This window comes from Ovis canadensis, chromosome 4, assembly GCF_042477335.2.
Source record: "Ovis canadensis isolate MfBH-ARS-UI-01 breed Bighorn chromosome 4, ARS-UI_OviCan_v2, whole genome shotgun sequence".
Classification (NCBI taxonomy): domain Eukaryota; kingdom Metazoa; phylum Chordata; class Mammalia; order Artiodactyla; family Bovidae; genus Ovis; species Ovis canadensis.
In genome coordinates, this window is record NC_091248.1 from 66,201,391 (window position 1) to 66,226,036 (window position 24,646).

The window sequence follows — 24,646 nt, forward strand, 5'->3', positions numbered from 1 at the left end:
AAGTCGCTTCAGTCGTGTCCAACTCTGTGCAACCCCACAGACGGTAGCCCATCAGGCTCCCCCATCCCTGGGATTCTCCAGGCAAGAACACTGGAGTGGGTTGCCATTTCCTTCTCCAATGCATGAAAGTGAAAAGTGAAAGACTAGACAAGCCCTAGTAACTCAGCATAGGGATGAGCAGACAAATACAAACATTCACGAAAGACAATAGAAACAACTGGTTGGAGGCCCTCCTTACTGGTGAGTTCATGGTCTGGTGGATCATACCTCTTAGGACAACAAGGTCTGGGTACCAGCAATAAAGCTTCTGAACGTGACCCCTCCTTCCAAAACACAACTGAGACAGACAGGACAGGGATTGCCAAGATTTCTACAGATGACAGCTCAGGGCTGAAACACACATCTCCTAACTTTCCTCATCATGGCTTTCCTATCTGGAGTAGTTCCTTGTATGTGAGCCCATAGCCCTTCACCTCCTTAGAGAAAGACAATAAACAGAGCTCCCACTTTACACTTTCCTCTTAAACCTGAATACCATTTACCATAATTGTACCATAATATCTTACATCATATTTCCAACCAATAGAATAACTTACTTTATTGCACATTTTAAAACCCCATGCCTAGGGTTGGATTATAAATGCTCACTCTGTTATCCCAGAAATGAAAAGATGGAGTTTTCCCTCCTGTCTCTATTCTCATCCTCCTCACCAACAAGTCACTTAAGTGAAAATGCCTTAATGGTATGCCTCATCCCAATTTCCATTTACTCTAAGGGAGAACAAAGGTTACCTAAGAAGTCACTGCTTATCCATGCTTCCTACCAACACATTACAGCCTGCATCAGCCTCAGTATTTGCTTTTCATGTTCTGTTATCCTTCATTGCTTACAGGTCTACATGATTATCACATGGTCCCTCCCATATGTGAGAAGACTCCACTGCAAAAAGGGTTCTCTGACTAAAGAAAATTCTAACAGCATTAGCCCATCTCCTTGCATGAGTGTGCTCACCATACTTCAAAATGTTTAATAAACTAAGACACAGCAACATCAAGCACCAACCAGATAACAAAACAGGACAGGAACTGTTCAACTCAATACCATGGACCACGACCAGTGCTATATATTCTTCAAGAAAGTTAACAGTCATCCTTACCAAGCACAAAAGCACAATTATGACCAAAGGCAAGGTGAAATCTGACAGAAGATCTACTTTACCCAACTCCAAACCCTGAGATAGGGATTATTTCTAGATAGACAACTTCTCTGCTATATTTGAAAAGAATAAGGTCAACGGTGGCAGGATTCAAAGCTCTCAGTAGCTGCAAAACTCAGACCTCTTATGAAGTAGGAGGGTCACTCCCTGCTTTCATGAGCTCCAAAAACAGTGATATCAAGTAACCACAGCTGGAGAGAGGAGGAAAATAACTTTTATAAGAGGTGGAATACCACTGATATTTTTATTTTATCAGAACAGTATTGTAAAAAGAGACATCAGTTTAAATGTTTAAAGTTAACCAGTGAGAAATCCATCAACTAACCCTGACATAGAGTTAAGAGTCATGAGAAACATAACTAATATTATTAAAATGCCTGGTAAAGGTGGGAGATGCAGGGTGAAAATAAATGGCTGGTAAAAACATGAAAGATTAAGATCTTCCCATGAATATGGATCTAACAATAACTGTATTTGTTCATTTTACACTTTGAGGATCATTTTATATATGCTTGAATCAAAGCTCTAATGGAAAGATCACAAGCAAATCCAGGTTTCTACAACAAACAGAGAGGGGCCCAAGCCAAGCATATCCTTCTGTACAAAGCTTCTTTAGAAAAACCACAGACCTGTATGGTCTCAGTCTGTTTACCTGGCTGGCAAAAGGAACCACTGGAAAATAAGCAAAGGAAGTCATGAGAAATAGTCACGAATGGGTTGTCCCAGAGACAAAAAAAAAAAAAACAGTGGAGAATCCTTCAAGAAATGTGGCAGTATTCAGCCTAGAGTTTTTGGTAAGCAAAGAAAGTCACAAATTTCCATATGTACTCCAAAACATAAACTAACCTTGATGTTTTAACAGGGGCCAGCACTCTTTCTACAAAGAACCAAACAAAAATATTTTAGATTACATGGGACGGTCCAGTCTCTCACACCTACTCAATTCTGCCATTTTAGTGCAGAAGTAATCATAAGTTCAGTTCAATTAAGTCACTCAGTCGTGTCTGACTGTTTGCAACCCCATGAATCGCCGCATGCCAGGCCTCCCTGCCCATCACCAACTCCCAGAGTTTACCCAAACTCATGTCCATTGAGTTGGTGATGCCATCCAGCCATCTCATCCTCTGTCGTCCCTTTCTCCTCCTGCCCCCAATCCCTCCCAGCATCAGGGTCTTTTCCAATGAGTCAGCTCTTTGCATGAGGTGGCCAAAGTATTGGAGTTTCAGCTTCAGCATCATTCCTTCCAAAGAACAACCAGGACTGATCTCCTTTAGGATGGACTGGTTGGATCTTCTTGCAGTCCAAGGAACTCTCAAGAGTCTTCTCCAACACCACAGTTCAAAAGCATCAATTCTTCGGTGCTCAGCTTTCTTCACAGTCCAACTTTCACATCCATACATGACCACTGGAAAAACTATAGCCTTGACTAGATGGACCTTTGTTAGCAAAGTAATGTCTCTGCTTTTTAATATGCGATCTAGGTTGGTCATAACTTTCCTTCCAAAGAGTAAGCATCTTTTAATTTCATGGCTGCAATCACCATCTGCAGTGATTTTGGAGCCCCCAAAAATAAAGTCGGACACTGTTTCCACTGTTTCCCTATCTATGTCCCATTAAGTGATGGGACCAGATGCCATGATCTTTGTTTTCTGAATGTTGAACTTTAAGCCAACTTTTTCACTCTCCTCTTTCACTTTCATCAAGAGGCTTTTAGCTCCTCTTCACTTTCTGCCATAAGGGTGGTGTCATCTGCATATCTGAGATTATTATATTTCTCCCAGCATTCTTGATTCCAGCTTGTGCTTCATCCAGCCCAGCGTTTCTCATGATGTACACTGCATATAAGTTAAATAAGCAGGGTGACAATATACAGCCTTGACGTATTCCTTTTCCTATTTGGAACCAGTCTGTTGTTCCATGTCTAGTTTTAACTGTTGCTTCCTGACCTGCATACAGATTTCTCAAGTGGCAGGTCAGGTGGTCTGATATTCCCATCTCTTTCAGAATTTTCCACAGTTTATTGTGTTCCACACAGTCAAAGGCTTTGGCATAGTCAATAAAGCAGAAATAGATGTGTTTCTGGAACTCTCTTGCTTTTTCTATGATCCAGCGGATGTTGGCAATTTGATCTCTGGTTCCTGTGCCTTTTCTAAAACCAGCTTGAACATCTGGAAGTTCACGGTTCATGTATTGCTGAAGCCTGGCTTCAGTCTTCTTGCCTTGAGAATCCCATGAACAGTATGAAAAGGCAAAATGATAGGATACTGAAAGGGGAACTCCCCAGGTCAGTAGGTGCCCAATATGCTACTGGAGATCAGTGGAGAAACAACTCCAGAAAGAATGAAGGGATGGAGCCAAATCAAAAACAATACTCCGTTGTGGATGTTACTGGTGATAGAAGCAAGGTCTGATGCTGTAAAGAGCAATATTGCATAGGAACCTGGCATGTTAGGTCCATGAATCAAGGCAAATTGGAAGCGGTCAAACAGGAGATGGCAAGAGTAAACATCGACATTCTAGGAATCAGTGAACTAAAATGGACTGGAATGGTGAATTTAACTCAGATGACCATTATATCTACTACTGTGGGCAGGAGTCCCTTAGAAGAAATGGAGTAGCCATCATGGTCAACAAAAGAGTCAGAAATGCAGTACTTGGATGCAATCTCCAAGATGACAGAATGATCTCTGTTCATTTCCAAGACAAACCATTCAACATCACGGTAATCCAAGCCTATGCCCCAACCAGTAATCTGAAGAAGCTGAAGTTGAACAGTTCTATGAAGATCTACAAGACCTTTTAGAACTAACAACCAAAAAAGATATCCTTTTCATTATAGGGGACTGGAACGCAAAAGTAGGAAGTCAAGAAACACCTGAAGTAATCATACAACACATAAATAAATGAGTATATGTAGTGTATTCCGATAAAACTTCATTTACAGACTGTGGAACTAAATTTTTTATAATTTTATGTATCATGAAATGTTTTTCTTCTTTTTTTTTAACCACTTAAAATACTTTAAAGAAATATTGTTAGCTTGAAGAAACAGGTGGCCCTTGGACTATAGTCTGCCGGCCCTGTTCCATAATCTTTACTATAGTTAATTTGACCTTTCTTTGAAAGAACTGATTTTCAGTTAGGTCTCTACCATTAACAAAATTCACAAAGGTAATGGATTCCATCAAAAACAGCTTGATGGATCAGGGTGGGAAACTCAAGAAAACTTCTATTCCAATTCCCCTCATTTTAATGATAAGAGCAACACCTAGTCTTGACAGCCCACACTACATGTTCACTGTCCAGCATGTTAGAATTAATGATAAATGCTGAATTAACTTATAAGAAGTCAACTACTTTCAGTGTAACAAAAACATTTCCAACCCACATTCATCTATAGCCCTCAAAAATTATATAAAAATGGAAATCATTAACACCTCTAAATCACCTCAATTATACTATAAGCCAGGAAACTTTGTACAAAGTACACTCAGAGAATAAAATACAAATAACAGCTAGTTTGGTATGGAAAAAGCTGACCCCATTCACCAACAGTAGCTGAAAGAGAATTCTTGAGAAATAAGAAACTTAAATTTCAAGACTAAGTGCATATTCAACTACTTTGGGTAGCTATTTCACAACAACACCTGATTTTTATGAAATTAAGAAGTAGGTTTAGATTATTTTGGCACTTTTCTAGCTCTAAAATTTTTAGAGCTACATTAATTATTTACATTAATTATGTAATTACATAATTATGATATCTGATGTACTTTAATTATGAATATCTGATGTAATTCACTGAGAGTTTCAGCGATTTCCACTTTTCATTATCCTTCAGACAAGAAGCAGATAATTTTCTCTCTGCTCTTTTATTTCTGGCTTTTCGAAAGGCCACTGAAAATACACTTCTGATTAGAGTAGTTGCTGCCTCCTTAGAAAGACCCATTCTTAACACAGATATAAGTGATTTAAGAGAAAATGTAATGCAGTATAATACTGGGAAGATGCTTCCAGAGACACATATTTGTGTCTGCTGCAACTATAAAATCCAAGTTTCGTTAACAAGAGCACACATCAGGTCCTTTAGCTACTACAGAAATTCGTCTTTAAAACTGCTTCATTTTTTCTACAATAGTCACATCCTTTATCTATACAAACCATGCTTCAACTGCCTCTAGAATCAAGCAAAACTGAATTCAGTCCCTGCCATTGCTACTTGTAAACTGAAAGGTACTCACTCACCTCCAAGTCTTATTTTCCCCATCTGTGGAACAGGAAAACCATTCTTGGTAGCAATGGAAATGATACATACACAATGGTATATAAATACTGATGTTCTTGAGAAGATATCTGCAACATGTTGTTAAGCTTAAAAAATAGGAATAATACGCTAATACTTTAGCTTTCTTTTTGAAAAGCATACAGTGAGAAAAAGGAAGGAAATTCTGACACATGCTACAATATGGAAGAATCTTGAGGACATTATCTAACAACAAGTGAAATAAGTCAGTCATGGTAAGACATACTATTGCATCATTCCACTTACATGGGATATCTATAGTAGATACAGTCATAGAGAAAGAAAGTAGAAGGGTCATTGCAGAGGCTGGTAGGAGGGGAGGGGGAATTGTAATGGACGTAGCACTTGCACTTCAGTGAGATAAGAAAAAGTTCTGAAGATTGGTTACACAACAATGTGAATGTACTTAACACCACTGAACTGTACACTTAAAAACTAGCCAAGATGGTAAATTTAACATTATGTAAATTTTCCCACAATTTAAAATTTTCAGTAAAGTTTTAAATAAAATAAAATTTAAGACACTTTAAAAAAGCATACAATGGGCTCCTTTGGCAGTATAACTACTGATGATTTTCACTTTCTACTTTATATGATTTGTCACTGCTGCAAAAGCAGAATGAGTTCACTATGGAAAACATTCAACCCAGGGGGAAAAAATGAATTTTCATTTTTATATGTAAAGTAAGCCTAAAAGCCTGAAAACTGTAAAAATCTAGCAGTTAAAGGTCCAATTAGTCTTTTTCTTTTTAATTGAAGTATAGTTGATTTACACTGTGGTGGGAGCTTCAGGTATATACCAAAGTGATTTGGTTTTTAATGTACATATATTCTTTTTCAGATTCTCATCCATTATAATTATTATGATAAAAGAAAATTACAGGCCAATGTCACTGATGAACACAGAGGTAAAAATCCTCAACAATATACTAGCAAACTGAATCCAACAATACAGTAAAACAATCATACATCATGATCAAGTTTATCACATTTATCCCAAAGATATAAGGATTTTTCAATATCCACGAATCAATCAACGTGATTGATTTGATATGGCGTAACAATGTGATATACTATATTAACAAGCTGAAGAATAAAACACAAATGATCTTCTGAATAGGGCCAGAAAAAGCTTTTGATAAAATTCAACATCTATTTATGACTTAAAAACCTCCAAAAAGTGGGCAAAAAGGGAACATACCCTCAAATAATAAAGGCCATACAGGACAAACCCTCAGCTAACACACTCAATGGTGAAAAGCTGAAAACATTTCCTCTAAGATCAGGAACAAGACAAGGATGTCCATTATCAGCACTTTTATTCAACATAGTATTGGAAGTCTTAACCATCACAATCAGAAAAAGAAATAAAAGGAATCCCAATTGGAAAGGAAGAAGTAAAACTCACTGTTTGCATATGGCATGATACTACATATAGAAAAATCCTAAAGATGCCACCAGAAAACTACTAGAGCTTATCAATGAATTTGGCAAAGTTGCAGGATACAAAACTAATACACAGAAATCTGCTGTTTCCATATGCTAACAACTATCAGAAAGAATTTAAGGGCACACTCTCATTCACCATGGCATCAAAAAGAATAAAATACCTAGAAATAAACCTAACCAAGAAGGCAAGAGATCTCAGAAAACTGTAAGATGCTGAGGAAAGAAACTTAAGATGACACAAGCAGATGGAAAGATATACCATGTTCTTGCACTGGGAGAACCAATATGTTAAAATGACCACACTACCCAAGGCAATCTATAGATTCAAAGCAATCCTTATCAAACTACCAGTGGCATTTTTCACAAAGTAGAACAAAAATTTTTCAACTTGTATAGAAACACAAAAGACTCCAAACAGCCAAGATAATCTTGATAAAGAACAGAGCTGGAGAAACCACACTCTCTGACTTCAGATTATACTCAAAGCTACAGCAATCAAAACAGTATGGTACTGGCACATACACACACACAAAACACATAGATCAATGGAACAAGATAGAAAGCTTAGATATAAACCCATGCTCTTATGACAAATTAATAAATGACAAAGAAGGCAAGAATATACAATGGAGAAAAGACAGTCTCTTCAATAAGTGGTGCTGGGAAAACTGGAAAGCTATGTGTAAAAGAATGAAAGTAAAACACTCTTTAATACCATATACAAAAATAAAATCAAAATTAATGACAGACCTAAATGTAAGACTGGTTACTCTAAAACTCCTAGAAGAAAACATAAGCAGAACACTCTTTGACATAAATCACAGCAAGATTTTTTTTAATCTGTCTCCTAGAATTATGGAAACAAAAGCAAAAATATATGAATGGGACTTAATTAAACTTAAAAGTTTTTGCACAGCACAGGAAATCATCAACAAAATGAAGAAAACCTACAGAATGGGAGAAAATATGTGCAAATGATGCAACTGACGAGGGTTTAATTTCTAAAATCTACAAACATCTTATATAGCTCTGTATATAAGAGCTTTTATCAAAAGAAATAACCCAATGAAAAAATGAGCAGAAGACCTAAACAGACATTTCTCCAAAGAAGACATACAGACGGCCAACAGGCACATGAAAAGATGCTCAATATCAATTATTAGAGAACGGCAAACCAAAACTATAATGAGGTATCACCTTACACCAGTCATAATGGCCATCATTAAAAGTCTATAAAAAATAAATTCTAGAGAGGGTGTGGAGAAAAAGAACTCTCCTACACTCTTGGTGGGAATGTAAACTGGTGCAGCCACTATGGAGAACAACACGGAGGTTCCTTAAAAAACTTAAAATAGAGTTACCATATGATCCAGAAATCCCACTTCTGGGCATATATCTGAAGAAAACTATAATTTGAAACGATACATGTACCCCCATGTTTACAATACACTATACATGATAGCCAAGACATGGAAGCAACCTAAATGCCCATCAGCAGATGAATAAATAAAGAAGATGTGAGATCTATCTATCTATTACTCAGCCATAAAAAGGGATGAAATAATGCCATTGCAGCAACATGGATGGACCTAGAGATTATCAGATTAAGTGAAGTCAGACAAAAAAGAGAAATATTATATGATATTACTTATATGTGGAATCCTAAAAAATGATACAAGTGAATTTATTTACAAAACATAGATTCACAGACATAGATAACAAACTTATGGTTACCAAAGGAGAAAGGGTGAAAGGGATAAATTAGGAGTTTGGGAGTAACAGATATACTATCATATATAAAACAAACAAAAGAATCTACTGTATAGCACAGGGAGCTATATTCAATGTTTTATAATAACCTATAAGGGAAAATAATCTGAAAAAGAATATATATAAGCACATGGAACTACATTCATCTAGTCGAAATACATTAAGATTAAATGCAGTCACCAGGAACTATACATATAATTAAAGTCAGAATGGCTGACTATAAGAATGATAAAGGATTGGTGAAAATAAATATATTTGTATTATTAAATTTGGAGGGAAATACTTTAAATGGCATTTATTCAAAATTTGTTTAAATTTTAAATTTGAATGAAACAGCATATAAAGAATAAAAATTTCATTCTTAACTTCCGTGCCTAGCAATGCTCAATGTCTACTTAAGTGAATAAGTGGACAAACTTGAAATGACAGCAACTCCTTGAATCTCAGTAAATTTACACAGCATTCAGAATATATAATTATATAATTATATTACACTGCTACCAACTGGTGGCAGCATCCCTAAAATACAAGGACAAAAAAATAGGAGAGGAATGAGTTCACTCTGAAACTTTAAAAGATGTAAATAAAAGGGTGACAGACTTGTAACAACTTTTCTCCTTTGAAAACTTTACTATTTCCAATAAAATATGGACTGTGCTGTGCTTAGTCGCTCGGTCATGTCCAACTCTTTACAATCCAAGGCTCCCCTGTCCATGGGGATTCTACAGGCAAGAATATTGGAGTGGGTTGCCATGCACTCCTCCAGGGGATCTTCCCAACACAGGGATTGAACCCAGGTCTCCTGCATTGCAGATGGATTCTTTATCCTCTGAGCCATTGCTGCTGCTGCTAAGCCACTAGGGAAGCCCAAATATGGACACTGTCCTTTAAAAAGGCACTGTCCTTATTTTATTAGATGCTGCTATAAATAGCATCAACTCTGCTATAAATCAACTATGAAAGAGACATGAGTTGGAAAAATTACTTGGAGTTAGAGCAAGATCCAATTTTGAATTCTACTTTAGGCAACAATGTACCTCAAGTTTTCTCAGATATGAAATGTATGAGCCTCTCAGGAATCTATTACCCATATTTCATATGCGAGACCATTCTGTAAATGGTAAAATGTCAGGAATTAGTATTATTTTTTCTTTTTAATGGCCAGGCTGTGCAACATGCAGCATCTTAGTTATCTGACTAGGGATCAAATCTGTGTCCCCTGAATTGGGAAAACAGAGTTTTTGAACAACTGGACCACCAAGGAAGTCCTTTATTTATTATTATTAATTAAATTAGTTGTGTAAGCTTGCATGCTAAGTTGCTTCAGTCGTCTCCGACTGTTTGCGACCCTGTGGACTGTAGTCCATCAGGCTCCTCGGTCCATGGGGACTCTCCAGGCAAGAGTATTGGAGTCCCTCTCCTCCAGGGGATCTTCTGGACTCAGGGATCAAATCTGCATCTCTTATATCTCCTACATTGGCAGGCGAGTTCTTTACCACTAGTGCCACCTGGGAAACATGTCTGAAACATTTCTATTTAAGATCTACGTATTTGTTCATACATCAGCTTTTGAATATGTTAAATGCCTAAAGATTAAAAATATATATATATATCTGTCTTTTGAATCATTCTTTACTTGGTACTCCATCTCCTTGATTCAACTTAGATTTTTTTCCCAGGACCTTTTTTTTAGCAGAAACATGCCTTACATACTTTTCATGAATATAATTTATTTTTAAATTTATGTCTGGGAATTCAGCATACTGTATCTTAAAACAGTGCTTCATGTTAGTCATTGTTTCCACAGCCGATCAGCACTTAGGCAGGAAGTATAATATGCAAAGAAGGAACTGAATCTTGTGGGATCTATCAGTAATGTTCTACAGCATTTTACAAAAATTTGATATACATAACTAATCATGAAAACTGGAAATGTTTTTATATTAATGATAACAATCAATGCAGAGACAGACAGGAAAAACAAGGACTATGTATGACTCATCACCACAGGAGATAACTGAAGGTGAAGTAGATTGAAAACCGAGACTAGACTTAGAATCAACAGATTTTAGATTTTCCTTTCTGTACAATGTTAAATAATATTACATTTTATATTTATATAATATGAATTACTAACATAAAAAGTCTGCCATCATAGTGAATAGTGATCAACAAAATGGGAGAAATTTTAAGCTATTTTGTCAATATTATAGTGTATCAACAAACACCTACTGCTTCAGTGAAATTAGATTGAAAAGAACTATGTCGTGGTATTTCATTGAGAATGTAGACTCTAGGAATGTGTGTATGTTTCTTTAAAACATATATACACTGAGGATAGATGGTATAACAATGAACAAAATACAAGTGTCAGTGAATTCCAGGCATTACACCATAGCAAAACACTTAAACATAGCCATGCTTCAAAAATATCTGAGGAAATTAAATATATATTCAGTTCAGTCAGTTCAGTTCAGTCGCTCAGTCATGTCCGACTCTTTGCAACCCCATGAATTGCAGCACACCAGGCCTCCCTGTCCATCACCAACTCCCGGAGTTCACTCAATATTAGGTTCCTACAACTACTTACCTAAAATATTCCTAATTATACTTGAGTTGTGTCTTCATAGAAATATAAAGTATCATAAATGTTTTCTTCTATTCAAAATAGTCCATGAAAAATGTCATATTTTTAATTATACTTACACATTTTTAAAAATTAAGTACTCTTTTTAAGTTAATGTAAAGCACTTATTGCTAAAGCATTACAAGATAAAAATAAAGGCTCATAGACAGTTCTTAATACCAGACATAAACATAAGCACACTAAAATGCTAAAAAAGAAAAATGTTTTATTTCTATAATCAAAAGTCTATTTTCAGACACTCATCAACTAGAATCAATGCCTATTCAAAGACCGATTTCCTAAAGGTGAATAGATTATTTAGGTCATTTGGGGGATAGTGCAATTATAACTTCTACATTTTTCTCCCTGAGCACAGAGCAGGACTTGGTTACACAGTCCTCCAAATCCACTCAAAGAATTAGGGGAAAGTACGTACGAGGCCTAGAAAATCCCATGGATGGAGGAGCCTGGTAGGCTGCAGTCCAGGGGGCCGCTAAGAGTCGGGCACAACTGAGCGACTTCACTTTACATAGGAGGCATGCTACTTTTGAATTTGAGTTAATGTCTGAGGACTGAGGTTGTTTTCCCTTTTATGGCAGAACACAAATGTATTTGTCTGAATTGTGACAAAAAATATAACTTTAGAAATTATATAATATTGTCCAAAAAAATGACCGTTTTACATTTCAACAAAAGAAAGAAAAAACAAGACAACAACTTACATTTATTAGGTTCTTTAGTATGTGTATCAGAGACATTGAAACACTATGATAGAAACTGTCATATATTACATTATCACAATCATTGCCTCCATCTTGCTATAAAATCATAATGGACTCTTTCAAAGGGCAATCAAAAGCTTTAAATCTTACCAGAGTTTTTAAAAATTTCTATACACTGTTACTTTCTTTTCAACATATTTCTGAATTAAGAGATCCAATAAGTTGAATATTTCATCGTTTCTCTTCAGGGAACATGGGCAACATAACAAAATGGTAAAATTCTGAGCCAAGTGGATAATACAAAAACAAGGTCAAAGAATCCTTTAACTATCTCCCTAGATCTCTGATTATCACTGTCCAAGAGAGTATTTTCAGGACACTGGGGTTTTCCCTCCTTAATTTAATAATTTTCTTACTATATATCCAATATAACCATTTTCCACCCGAATCAAGTTATTCTGTCAAAGAAATATGATGCATACTGTTCAACATTCACCCACATGAATGTTAAGAAACTTTGAGAACAAAGAACCTAAACATTATTTAAAATAAGATACCATAAAAGTCAGTTTTCTCAATTTAAAAAACAGACAAATATATAATGATGTATATCATTTTGAGAGACCCTCACCTTAAATTTGCAAAAACTACTGAAAATGAAAGTGAGGTCTCTAAAGATTGTAGTCACTCTGCAAAGACACTCTCCATGTGTCATGAATCAATATAGCAGCAATTTATGAGTGATAGACAACCCATTTAGAACTCCTTCCAAAGAAACATTTTTAAAAGCACATTCTAAAAAAACTAATTCAGTAAATTAATCTGTCATTGTAGAAAAAAGAGTAAGATTTTATTATTATTGACTTGCATATTTTTTTCATTGAAGGGATTCTACCTTTAACACACACACACACACACACACACTGAAGCCCTTAGGGAACCAGCAGAAATTCTATATACCTAATCAATTTGAAATAGGCTGCATTAATAATGTTATCAGCTGAAGGTAATTAAGAAGCTTGTAAGCATAACCAAATACTGTATAAAAACAACAATACTGCATTAGAAATTTGAAATCTCCTCCCAAAAATATTCTTTCTTGATTGGATCTTCAGCAAAAATTATGTAGTGAAACTTCAATATTTAAGAAAGTATGTTTATAAAGCATGACATCTTTTCAGGTTTCCATATGTTTTTAATTACATTTTGCCTTTAAGCAAGATTAAATCAGATTATGTTCTGCTAGAATAAGACAAGGATTCTGCCATTTCTATGGCACTGAGGGGAAAAATAAGGAAAAGTCAGTATACCCCCAAAACTGACATTAATACAGTTATGAATCTACCACCCATAGTTACAAGAAATGGGGGGAAAAAGCACTGCAACACAAGAAACAAGAATGTATCAGAAGTGGTCTCTGGCTACTATGACAGTTATATATGACACACCTTTTCCCAAGCTTGGCCCAGAAACAATCTTGAAAGTTTGTAGGTTCTGTTAATAGCCTACATGGATTGCTTCTGAAAGTATCATTTCCTGATCCCTGTAATTTTATCACCTTTACTAACCACTAGTCCTTTCCATAACTCACACTGATATAAAAGCCTCTCTTTCCAGCTCATTTATCAAGTGAAAGGTTCCTTCCCAGGAAAACAGACACCTGAGCTCCAGGGACCATAACAGAAAATAGCAGTAAAACCATTCAACTGCACTTAGCATTGGAAGTTTTCTACTTCATTCTTACAGGAAGAAAGTGGTCTTTAAATCTGGAAATATATTCTATAAATACATGCATGTCTCCACATAGTACTACAAGTAGTTTGACTGACAGGTCTTTTAAAGCAGAGTGAGGTGTGCCCTGTTTGGGTGAGGACTCACGATGACTAGACCTCTGTTGCTTCCATTCATTTGCAGCAGAACAGTTTTATCAATCCGCCCTGTGGATTTTTATGCACACTGGATAAAGTTCCAGTTTCACTGCTTTTGCGCTAAGCAAGTGACAAAACAGTGTTTTCCAACATCAACATCTAAATGTTCTACTAATTGGTTGGTGCTGAAAAGAACTCCTAGATTCACAACACCATAGGCTACAGAACAGAGAAAAATCTCATAGCCAGAAGCTTTAGAGAATGTCTTCCAAATTTTTCAGAGAAAAATTATCTGAGTTTTTCAGAGAAGAGATAAGCCTTTGGACACTAGGATTTCTCAACTGTAACATAACTCTTACCATCGAAAAGATCCAACAGTACTTCTCAGTGAGGGCACTATGGGTCTTTAAAGCAATAACACTACAGTTTTAACATCCCTGGCCCCCAGGCATTAAAGGCCAACCACGACCAGTCACTGCGACAACACAAAGCCCACACACACATTTCTACATGGCTGCTAGTGGGACAGCACTGTCCTCCCAACCTTAATACTATATTTCCCTACCATCTTAAATTTGAAGTTGCACAAAGCTTTTATTATTAACTATTATTTTGATAGGCTACAGAACTAAATGGAGATACAAATGAAAATGATATTGAATATAGAACTAAACCCTAAAGGAATGTTTAACATGCAGCTTGAAAAAGTCCAAAAGGTCACTTTGTTTCTTGGTCACTTACAAAAATACTCATATTAAAGTTGCCTCTGAAGCTTTCCTATCCAACATGGTAGCCACTAGCTAACTATGGCTATTCATATCTAAATTAAAAATTCAGTTCCTCAGCAACACCAGTCACATATGTTCAACAGCTGCTTCATTTTAGAGCATGTCCACTGCCACAGAAAGTCCTATTGGGCAGCGCTGCTCTGAAGCTTCCTAAGCATGTGACAGTGTATCTCACTGCCATTCTGAAGGGAATTCACAGCAAAGGCACAGAATTCTTCAGTGGCAGTGATAGAAAACACTTATGTAATCATAGTTCAAATCCAAACTTTTTTAACAGTTAAGCCTTTGGAACAAAATTCTAGACATGGGCAACATCAAAAACAGAAACTTCAATATTAGACCAAGTTGATTAGTAGCTACAGAATGGTTCAGCTTTCTTAAAATAGTCACAAACAAATTGTTCTACGAGATGACACTAATCAGTGGAATAATACTAGGAAGGCATCTAATCTTTCTTTTCCAAATTATCATCTACTAAGTGTCACAATTTTGTTTTATTAACACAACTGTCTGGTGGCCAGTATGCCCTCCACAAGGCTCTGTGTAGCCCTTTGGAACCACAGAGGCACAGATTTGCTCCTATTTTCTCCTCCCAAATTCAAAGGTGGTTCATCTTCTCTTCTATCTGTCCCTGAGTGCTCTTGCTCACAGGGTTTGTAGTTCGCTCACTTACCACACTTGGAATTATGTCGAAGGAGGAGCCTGGGAGGCTACACTACAACTATATAGAATGTTTAGTATGCAAATTCCTGAAAGAGCAGGTGGTAAGACTGTAAATGTATTTTTCTACCTCTCCACTATTGGAAACTCTAAGATTAGGGCAGTAATTCTGTTGTAATTCTGTATAAACAAATTTTCCAAAACTTCTGGTGTACTGAAGTTTATTAATACGTCCACCATTAAAAGGCGGAAGAGGGGACATTTCAAAGTAATTTGGAAGGCAGTGCAGCAACGGCATGCCTGATTTCCGTCCCTGATCCTCTACGAACTGACAAGCTCAGAGACTTTATGCAGCAGATTGCTTGGCAAACTGAGGTAAAAGTGAAGAGGAAAAAGAGCCTCTTGCTGAAGGTGAAAGAAGAGAATGAAAAAGCTGGCTTGAAACTCAACACTCAAAAAACTAAGAGCACGGCATCTGGTCCCATCACTTGACGGCAAATAGAAGGGGAAAAAGTGGAAGCACTGATAGATTTTATTTTCTTGGGCTCCAAAATCACATGAAATTAAAAGATGCTTGCTCCTTGGAAGGAAAGTCATGACAAACCTACACAGCACATTACTACTCCTAACCTGTCAAAAGGTAAAAGAGATTATAGCAGTAGTAGTGAAGTCGCTCAGTCATGCCCCACTCTGTGACCCCATGGACTGTAGCTTGCTGGGCTCCTCTGTCGGTGGGATTCTCCAGGGAAGAATATTGGAGTGGGTTGCCATTCCCTTCTCCAGGGGATCTTCCTGACCCAGGCATTGAACCCGGGTATCCCAGATTGCAGGTGGATTCTTTACCTTCTTAGCCACCAGGCAAGCCCAAAAGAAATTATAGTTTCTCACAAGTCAAAGCAGGACCAGGGCTAATATCCAGATCTCCTGGGCTGGTGGTTCTTTCCTCTCTTCCAACTACCACTAAATTCCATTATGTATATGAGGCAGGGCCCTGGCAGGAAGAAGATATCACACCAAGATCAGAATACTTTAGGCAGAGATTAATAAAGAACTATTTACAATGACGTGGAAAGGGCACTGAATTATGATAAGGAATAGTGCCATTCCCTAGAACCATTACTATCCCCCAAGATGGAAAGAGCCAAGAAGAAATTACCAAAACCAGGAAAACGAAAACCATATAGACAGTGAAATTCATATAGAGGTAATGCGGCTTTCACAGAGGGGCACAGGCAGATAACTCACTCTCCCTAGGTCATCCAGTTCCCTACCAGGCTTTTTCCCATTGACTAATCTCAACCAGAAACCAGACATCTGACTAGAAAAGTCTATATTAGTCACCTCCTAGGATAGAAGATAAGGGTAAAAAAGTGAATGTGAAGGAGAAAACAGAAGATGACCAGTACATTATTTATCTAAATTATCTCCAATTATTTATCTAAATTATCTCCAATTATTAAAAGGAGAAAAGATATCACATGTATTTCCAGCACCGATTTCTTTATAGAACTATTGTTAGCACTTCATGCTCAAGAACTATATATTTATTTCTCTTTTTTATGGTGGTCACTAAGTCAGATCTCCTTCATGTCAAAGTACTCCTTCTAGTGCCTTAATGAATTTGTGTCTAATAGTCTTTGGTATAAAAATATCGCCAAGGATTTTCTCTTAATCTAAAAACACTGTGCCCACCAGTTTCTCCTTGTTTGAAAGTAAATATATCTTCTTGTTTAGGAAATTCTACTATAAAAATCAGAATATCTTTATTATAGTTACTTCCTTTAGTCAATGATTCTATTATTTATTATGTACAAAAATCACTGGTCAATTAGACATATTTTTTGGCAAATAATTATATCTTTAAGCTTCTTTCATACTTTTGGAAAGAAATATTAACTTCTACAAAGTTAAGTATATTTATTAATCAAGTGCAAAACATCCTCCTTTTTCAATTGAAGTATTAATTTCAACTAAGTATATTATTAGTTTCAGGTGTATAGCAAAATGATTCAGTTATATATATTCTTTTACACATTCTTTTCCCTTATAGTTTATTACAGACTGAATACAGTTTCCTGTGCTATATAGTAAATCCTTGTTCTTTATCTATTTTATATACAGTAGGATGTATCTGTTAATCGCACACTCCTAATTTATCCCTCCCTTCCTTTCCCCTTTGGTAACCATAAGCTTGTTTTCTATGGCTGTGAGTCTGTTTCTGTTTTGTAAATAAGTTCATCTGTATTAGCTTTTTAGATTGCACGTATAAGTGATATCATATAGTATTTGTCTTTCCCTATGGGACTTATCTCACTTAATATTCTTGAGTTCTACCTGTGTTGTTGCAAATGACAATATTTCATTCTTTTTTATGGCTGAGTAATAGTCCCTTGTGTGTGTGTGTATATACATATACACACACCACATCTTCTTTATCTATTCAACTGTTGATGGACACTTGAGCTGCTTCTACATCTTGGCTATTGCAAATAGTGCTGTTATAAACATTGGGGTACGTGTATTTTTTCAAGCTAGAGCTTTCATCTTTTCTGGATATATGCCCAGGAGTGGGATTGCTGAACATCTTCATATCTGTTTGCTTCAAAAGAAAATTTAGAACCTTGAAGATATTATGCTAAGTGAAATAAACTAGTCACAAAGGGACAAATATTGTATGATTCCCTTAATATTAGGTTCTTCAAGTAGTCAAATTCATAGAGGCAGAAAGTAGAATGGGTATGTAGACAGGTAAAGTAAGGGATTTACTATTTTCAAAGGTCAAGGAAAACTGAGCTGGAAAGGTGATATTTGAATAGAAACCTCAAAAAGTGAGGATATGAACCATGCAGCTATCTAAGGGACTGTACCTAGAACACATAGCTCAACCTGTGCTTATAAACTGCAATTTATATGACATAGAGAAAACTATCCACCTATTTTCCACCTTCCTTCCTTATTTTAGTGCAATTATAACAACCTAGATAACTGTAATTTTTTTAAAGGCTATTTCCTCATATGTGAACACAACAGGACAAAACAAGTCTGACTCCTTAGAGAAAAAAGGATTCTTAAGCGGAAAGCATGCTAAACAAAAGTCAAAGTTAAAAACCCAGACCAGAAAGAAAGTTGCCCAAACTGGAGATAAAAGAAAGTAAAAGAAGAAATTACTCATTTCACTTACTGACTGACTTTTACAGTGAAGTCAACGTTAAACAATGACCAATTTCCCCACTCCTGAAAACATCACACACACACACACACACACACACAGTTTTCTATCAGCCACATATTACCACACACACACACACACACACACACACACCCCTTTCTATCAGCCACATATTACCAGATATGTGAAGAGAAAATTTCTAACAGAAAAAAAACAGTGACAAAAACAACAAAATCACTTCTTTTTAAAAGACAAATGGAAGAAACAGAGACAATAAAAACAAATTTCCTCATTTCTTGATTTTGAAAATCTCTGTGATCACAGCTATTCAAATAATTGAGACTAGTGAGTAAAATGATCATCGGATTCTAACAGTGTATGAGAGGAAAAAATTGTGATCTATAAAGTATACCAAAAATACTTTAAAATGACCAACAAAAGATAAAAATTGAAAATTCTCATTTTTTAAAGTCTGCCCTCTAGCACTGATAATAGTATTAGAATAAATACATTTGTCCAGAGGGATCAAGTTGCTTTACAAAAAAATTAAAATAAATTTAACCATGAAATCTGTACATGGAAATATGCAGAAAGACTGAGAAAAAACATAGTAAAAAATTAATTGCTGTGAATAGCTAAAATATGGGCCTCAACCAAACCAATTTAATGAAAGTAGAAGAGAAAATATTATTCAGTATTATTTTTTTAAATATCAATAAATACTCAATTTTATTCAAGTGGGTAAACTTGCAATCTAATCTTCCCACCAACATCACCCCAAATATAGCCAAATAAACACTCTATTAGATTTATCAAAGCAACCAATGAAGTTAAGAAATGAGCTGATTCAGGAAAGTACTTATGAATCCTTTTAAAGAATTGTAAAAATGCCTCAAGCACTTTGAATTTTTAAGGTCAGAACAAGGCTAAATAGCCAATACTCCTAAAGCAGCAAAGGGATAATGTTTAGTAACAGGACGAGCCAGCTCTGGAATCTTGGAAAATAAGAAAAGAGGAGTGTGGTCATGATGGGTGAGTCCCAATACTAGATAGAAAGTGACTCCAGATGTGGGAACAAGAGAAACCCTGGGTGATAGGCTTCCTGTGAGGTCTGTCTGAGTAAGGAGTAAGGTCAGTAATGAATCTGCAGAATAGAGTGCCAAGAGCAATCTTATGGGAAATAATACATACAAAATTCAAGGGGGTGGTGTAGAGTCAAGAACCAAAGCAGGGGCCAGTTTTCAGGAACAAGAATATGAGACGAGGCATAGAAAATCCAAGTTGGAGCAGTTTTCTTGCTACAGTCTTGAGCAGCCAGGCCAGTGATGCTACAAGCAAGCCCAAAGGTCTCAGGAGAATGCATGGTCCCAGTGAGGCACTTCTGCCCAAGGTTTCCTTCCCTCAATCACGTCCTGGCTTCAGGGGGACTTCCCCAGAACCACTAAGATTCATACAGACAAAAACCACTAAGCCCATTTAGACGGCTCTACATAACCCACTAGCACTCATTCACAATTTACAGTCCTTCTTTGGAGTGACTTTGAGGATAAGGAAAAAGAGAGATGCTTTGGGCAGGCAGAACTTCAAATAACACATCTGTAAGAAGAAAAGGCTGAAGCTCAGAATCTACATAAATTTTTGGACACTGGCTAATGCCCTGCTGGATGATCAAGGACTTGAGTAATACTAAACATTGGTGGCTAGGAGGTTAGAGGTGAGGGAATGTGGACTATTTAAAAGGGCTTGGTGGATGAAAACATGCACATGAATTCTCAGTAAAAGGCCCAGCTGCAAGAGAAGGCCTTAAACATTCTTCTTAATCACCTTTGCTGGTTCCTCATTTTCTTTCCAATCTTGGAGAACTGAAAAGCTCCAGGAATCAGTCTAGAGCTTTTTCTCTTCTCTGTATTCACTCTTTCAACAATCTAATCTAACGTCATGGCTTTAAATACTACCTATAAACTGTGTCTGAAATCTCTATCTTCAGACTCAAATATCCAACTCCCTACCTTATACCTCCCATTTGAATATCTGAATATTTCCAAGTTAACATATTCCAAATGAGTCTTCCCCCCAAACCTGCTCCTCCTTCCACTCAAACTAGCATTCCCCATTTCATTTGGTGCCAAGTGGGAAGGTTACATGGATAATCTCTCCAAGAAATCTGATATTTTGCAGTATTTTTTAAAAACAAAAACAAAAAACTGAAGTAGCTGATGTTCATTCATTGAACAGTGGCATATAAAGTAACTATCCATTAGTTCCTGATACTTAGATCCCTGGAGATGTGCAATATTTTGTCCTTTCTGAAATCTAATTCTTCAGCTTTTCATTAGATTATGAACATTTTCACTTTCCCTTAAATTGGTCAGGCTGCTTGTGCTGCCTGCAACTAAAACCCCTTACTGGGCAAAATCACCAGCTCTCAGTTCACTGACTTGGCTTTACCACCACCAACTCCCAATCTGTCACCAAACTCTGTCCTCTCTCCTCCACTCTATGTACAGGTACGATGAAAAAGCAAAGTTATCCCACTTTCAATTATAACAGACTCTAATCATACATGCCCAGAACTGTTCTCTACGTTAACCGAGAAATTCTAAAAGTTAAAATTATCTTTCACTGATGTAAATATTTATTCCCAAACTGGTTATGTCCAGTTATCCATGGAAAACACAATGAATAGGAAATCTCTAACAGGATTCCCCCTGCAGTTCATCTAAAAAAGTCCTATACCACAAATGATAATCCCTGCCACTGATCCCACATAATCTCTATTAAAGCAGCCAAACATAATTAATTATTCATGACTTCACAAGAGGAAAGAGCCACGGATCTCCTCATTTCTATATCCCCATGAGAGGCAGGCTTGATAAATGTTGAATTTTATCACAAAGCAATATAGAAAATGCTTCACATTTGTAAAACAATCACCATCCTTCAAATGAAAAGTATTCTGAGCTAAATATGATGCTAATTATCTGCTACTAATACATCTGAGGATGAACTGTTTCCTCAGTCTTTCTAGTCATACTGAAAAATCAAGAGAATTATACATAGGCCTACAAAGTGCTTATTACTTTGATATTTATAACTAATTCATGAATTAGCCTAGGTCAAAGTTTATGTATATCTCAAAAATAATAACATATTTACTCACCTAATTCCTCTCATCTCTTTGTTTAATTGTCATATGTTTAAATTCAGGAATTATATAAACAAATAGAATGCTCTAAAGGAACTTTTAAGTTCTTAGTAATTTTTGCCCCAACTTCTAGTTTAACTTTAAAATATTTAATCAACAGGTTGAATATGAGTATCAATATCACATACACAAGTCTCAAAAGTAACAAGATGTCTTTTCCCCCAAATAAAATAACTTTATATAGGAAAGCCTCACAAATGTATGGACAAGCACCATCTAGTGGCAAAAAGAATTACTCCAGATAAAGAGATCATTGACAATAGATCTAAAGAGTAGCTTCCCAGGTGGCACAGTGGTTAAGAATCTGCCTGCCAATGCAGGAGATGCAGCTTCAATCCCTGGGTAGAGAAAATTCCCTGGAGGATGAAATGATAACCGACCCAGTATTCTTGCTTGGAAAATTCCATGGACAGAGAAGCCTAGCAGGCTATAGTCCAAAAGGTCACAAAAAGATGGACACAACTGACCATGCATGCACAGATCTAAATGAAATTACTACCCAAAATCTAAATCTTAGACATTTGCTGCTTAGGACCCAGTTTTGTTAAAATGTTTAATAACCATGTGGCTCTTAAATCAAGAGTTTTAAGAACAGTTTTAAGAACAAAGATTAAAACTAAATGGTCATTCAGACAGTCCAGGTTCAGCTGTTTTAACACTCTTGAATGACCTTCTTCAATCTGAAGTGGAAGGAAGTGAACTAACACCTGCATTGAGCCCCCACTCTGCAATGTGTTGGGCATATTTACATATGTTACATCTCATTTAATCCCCACAACAGCCCAGTAAGGAAGTTATTAAAGTCTCCCCTGTGCAAATGAGGAAGCTGAACCTCATATATTAAAGGACTTCTTAAGTCCTACAGACAGAAGTGATGAAGTCACCTTCCCATCCACTGCTCCTCTAACTGTAACTGGATCCTTGGGAGGAAAATTAAAGTAATACAATAGATGAAGTGTATACAAACTCTCGCACTTCCCCGGTGGCGCAGACGGTAAAGCATCTGTTTACAATGTGAGAGACCTGGGTTGGGAAGATTCCCTGAAGAAGGAAATGGCAACCCACTCCAGTACTCTTGCCTTGAAAATCCCAAGGATGGAGGAGCTTGTTGCAGGCTACTATCCATGGGGTCACAAAGAGTCGGGCATGACTGTGCGACTTCACTTCACTTTATACAAACTCACTGAGCACTAGTTTAGGCCACATGTAACTGACTCCAACACAGAAAAGAGAGACATGATATGGGATGACAGATAATCCCTCAGTCTTTGAGATTAATTAGACTGCTATCTCAAAGAGGACAAAGCCCATCTTAGTCCTGAACACAGGACTAAGTGTAGTGGAAAGTTCATAGACTTTGGTGTCAGGCCTAACTAAAACTAGTGTTACAAACTAATATTAACAGAATGCCTCCCACGCAGCAGAGCACAGTGCTGGGGACACAAAAGTTTCTAGGCAGATATGACCTGCTCTCAAAGAGCCTACAGTCCTGACCTTGAGAAATTCATAGTCTAGAAGAGAAAGTGACAGACCAGCGTGTCCTTTTGGCACAGTTGGAGAGGCTACTTAATCCATAACCTAGTTTAGGGCAAAAAGCAGGAGTTTCTCAGAATTTTGTTTTTCTTGCATAAAAACTGGATCCTTCACAAGAGAGGCTTTCATATGTTATTCATCACAACTTTCAAAATGTTCTCTTTCTTCTCTCTTCTCTCCTCTCTCCTCTCCCCTTTCTCTTTCACACACACAAATATGTACAAACTGGGGTTTGAATTCAAACTTCTGATTTCCAGCAGACATACCGTTTGCAAAAAAGTTCAGTTCTCCAGGGCCTTACATATTCACAGATTTAGATCAATTCCATTTTAAAAACTGAAAAGATATAAAAAATAGATGATGGTGCTTGACAGAAGAGGATAAAACTTTGGAACCAGGTCTACTGAAATGCCAGGTCTGCCATAATTGATTAACAGATTATTTGAATTGTTTGCAAAATTAAAATGAAAGAAGAAGGGGGGGATAATCTTAAAGGTAACTGTACCTCTTCTCTTTCTCTTCCTAAATAATTTCATACTAAACTCACAAGAAACAGTGGCAGATTATATTTTCTGCCACTGCAAAATCACTGCAGATGGTGACTGCAGCCACAAAATTAAAAGACATTTGCTCCTGAGAAGAAAAGCTATGACAAACCTAGACATCATATTAAAAAGCAGAGACATCACTTTTGCCAACAAAGATCCATATACTCAAAGCTCTGGTTTTTCCAGTAGTTATGTATGGATGTGAGAGTTGGACCATAAAGAAGGCTGAGCACAGAATAACTGATGCTTTTGAACTTTGGTGGTGAATAAGACTCTTGAGAGTCCCTTGGACAGCAAAGAGATCAAACCAGTCAATCAAATCCTAAAGGAAATCAACCCTGAATATTCACTGGAAGGACTGATGCTGAAACTGAAGCTGCAGTACTTCAGCTACCTGATGGGAAGAGCCGACTCATGGGAAAAGAACCTGATGCTGAGAAAGACTGAAGGCAGAAGGAGAAAGGAGTGACAGAGGATGAGACGGCCGGATGCATCATCGACTCAATGGACATGAGTTTGAACAAACTCTGGGAGATAGTCGACAGGGAAGCCTGGTGTCCTGCAGTCCATGGAGTTGCAAAGAGTTCAACACAGCTGAGCCACTGAAAAACAACATCAAAACTCATAGGGGGTGCAAAGCAAGGAGGCCTCTCTGCCGGGGTGGCAACACATGATGATGGGTGGCCCAGAGCAGGGTGAGGAGAGCATCCATACATGGGAGCACCTCTGCTCAGGGTGTTAGAGCCCAGGCAGAGTAAGAGGGGGCATAGGAACAGGGAGTGGCCCCA

General features: G+C 36.9%; 1 protein-coding gene across 4 annotated transcripts in view; it reads right to left on the reverse strand.

The window, feature by feature from the left end:
- The window catches only part of ST7 (suppression of tumorigenicity 7), a 276,264-nt gene that overhangs the window by 228,781 nt on the left and 22,837 nt on the right, over positions 1–24,646 (reverse strand). The gene's annotated exons all lie outside the window — the stretch shown is intronic.